We start from the raw sequence: 2,934 nt of genomic DNA on the forward strand, positions 1-2,934 counted from the left end.
CACCACTCCTCTGTGGGTCATTTGCATTTAAGCTGTTCCATCCTGCATGTCCACATGGATAGTCCTTCTCTGAACCCTGCTTATACAGGTACTATACAGATGATCAGGTTTTAAATACATCAGATAGGGATTCTATACATTAGTTAGGACTGCTCTATAAGGGTATACCTTGACGATTTGGTGGAGCAGCTTAGTATACATTTTTTTGCAAAAAAACGTATCAACTAAATACCCTGTTTTCTTTACATCTTTTGACTAGCACTTGCTGATTACTGTGATTTTTTTTTTTTTTTTTTTACAACAGAGTATTTTTGACCCCACTGTGCTCTTTTGTGTCTTCAAGTTTTCTGGTGGTGTGAACAGGTTCCTACAGACTTGTTCAATGTGCAAGTGGCCCATGTGTTTCTGGTTCTATAATTGTTCTCTTGTTTCTACAAGACTGGGGAGTCCACCACTCCTCTGTGGGTCATTTGCATTTAAGCTGTTCCATCCTGCATGTCCACATTCTCTGAACCCTGCTTATACAGGTACTATACAGATGATCAGGTTTTAAATACATCAGATAGGGATTCTATACATTAGTTAGGACTGCTCTATAAGGGTATACCTTGACGATTTGGTGGAGCAGCTTAGTATACATTTTTTTGCAAAAAAACGTATCAACTAAATACCCTGTTTTCTTTACATCTTTTGACTAGCACTTGCTGATTACTGTGATTTTTTTTTTTTTTTTTTACATCAGAGTATTTTTGACCTCACTGTGCTCTTTTGTGTCTTCAAGTTTTCTGGTGGTGTGAACAGGTTCCTACAGACTTGTTCAATGTGCAAGTGGCCCATGTGTTTCTGGTTCTATAATTGTTCTCTTGTTTCTACAAGACTGGGGAGTCCACCACTCCTCTGTGGGTCATTTGCATTTAAGCTGTTCCATCCTGCATGTCCACATGGATAGTCCTTCTCTGAACCCTGCTTATACAGGTACTATACAGATGATCAGGTTTTAAATACATCAGATAGGGATTCTATACATTAGTTAGGACTGCTCTATAAGGGTATACCTTGACGATTTGGTGGAGCAGCTTAGTATACATTTTTTTGCAAAAAAACGTATCAACTAAATACCCTGTTTTCTTTACATCTTTTGACTAGCACTTGCTGATTACTGTGATTTTTTTTTTTTTTTTTACAACAGAGTATTTTTGACCTCACTGTGCTCTTTTGTGTCTTCAAGTTTTCTGGTGGTGTGAACAGGTTCCTACAGACTTGTTCAATGTGCAAGTGGCCCATGTGTTTCTGGTTCTATAATTGTTCTCTTGTTTCTACAAGACTGGGGAGTCCACCACTCCTCTGTGGGTCATTTGCATTTAAGCTGTTCCATCCTGCATGTCCACATGGATAGTCCTTCTCTGAACCCTGCTTATACAGGTACTATACAGATGATCAGGTTTTAAATACATCAGATAGGGATTCTATACATTAGTTAGGACTGCTCTATAAGGGTATACCTTGACGATTTGGTGGAGCAGCTTAGTATACATTTTTTTGCAAAAAAACGTATCAACTAAATACCCTGTTTTCTTTACATCTTTTGACTAGCACTTGCTGATTACTGTGATTTTTTTTATTTTTTACAACAGAGTATTTTTGACCTCACTGTGCTCTTTTGTGTCTTCAAGTTTTCTGGTGGTGTGAACAGGTTCCTAAAGACTTGTTCAATGTGCAAGTGGCCCATGTGTTTCTGGTTCTATAATTGTTCTCTTGTTTCTACAAGACTGGGGAGTCCACCACTCCTCTGTGGGTCATTTGCATTTAAGCTGTTCCATCCTGCATGTCCACATGGATAGTCCTTCTCTGAACCCTGCTTATACAGGTACTATACAGATGATCAGGTTTTAAATACATCAGATAGGGATTCTATACATTAGTTAGGACTGCTCTATAAGGGTATACCTTGACGATTTGGTGGAGCAGCTTAGTATACATTTTTTTGCAAAAAAACGTATCAACTAAATACCCTGTTTTCTTTACATCTTTTGACTAGCACTTGCTGATTACTGTGATTTTTTTTTTTTTTTTTTTTACAACAGAGTATTTTTGACCTCACTGTGCTCTTTTGTGTCTTCAAGTTTTCTGGTGGTGTGAACAGGTTCCTACAGACTTGTTCAATGTGCAAGTGGCCCATGTGTTTCTGGTTCTATAATTGTTCTCTTGTTTCTACAAGACTGGGGAGTCCACCACTCCTCTGTGGGTCATTTGCATTTAAGCTGTTCCATCCTGCATGTCCACATGGATAGTCCTTCTCTGAACCCTGCTTATACAGGTACTATACAGATGATCAGGTTTTAAATACATCAGATAGGGATTCTATACATTAGTTAGGACTGCTCTATAAGGGTATACCTTGACGATTTGGTGGAGCAGCTTAGTATACATTTTTTTGCAAAAAAACGTATCAACTAAATACCCTGTTTTCTTTACATCTTTTGACTAGCACTTGCTGATTACTGTGATTTTTTTTTTTTTTTTTACAACAGAGTATTTTTGACCCCACTGTGCTCTTTTGTGTCTTCAAGTTTTCTGGTGGTGTGAACAGGTTCCTACAGACTTGTTCAATGTGCAAGTGGCCCATGTGTTTCTGGTTCTATAATTGTTCTCTTGTTTCTACAAGACTGGGGAGTCCACCACTCCTCTGTGGGTCATTTGCATTTAAGCTGTTCCATCCTGCATGTCCACATGGATAGTCCTTCTCTGAACCCTGCTTATACAGGTACTATACAGATGATCAGGTTTTAAATACATCAGATAGGGATTCTATACATTAGTTAGGACTGCTCTATAAGGGTATACCTTGACGATTTGGTGGAGCAGCTTAGTATACATTTTTTTGCAAAAAAAGTATCAACTAAATACCCTGTTTTCTTTACATCTTTTGACTAG

Source organism: Ranitomeya variabilis, chromosome 2 (assembly GCF_051348905.1).
Source record: "Ranitomeya variabilis isolate aRanVar5 chromosome 2, aRanVar5.hap1, whole genome shotgun sequence".
Taxonomy (NCBI): Eukaryota; Metazoa; Chordata; class Amphibia; order Anura; family Dendrobatidae; genus Ranitomeya; species Ranitomeya variabilis.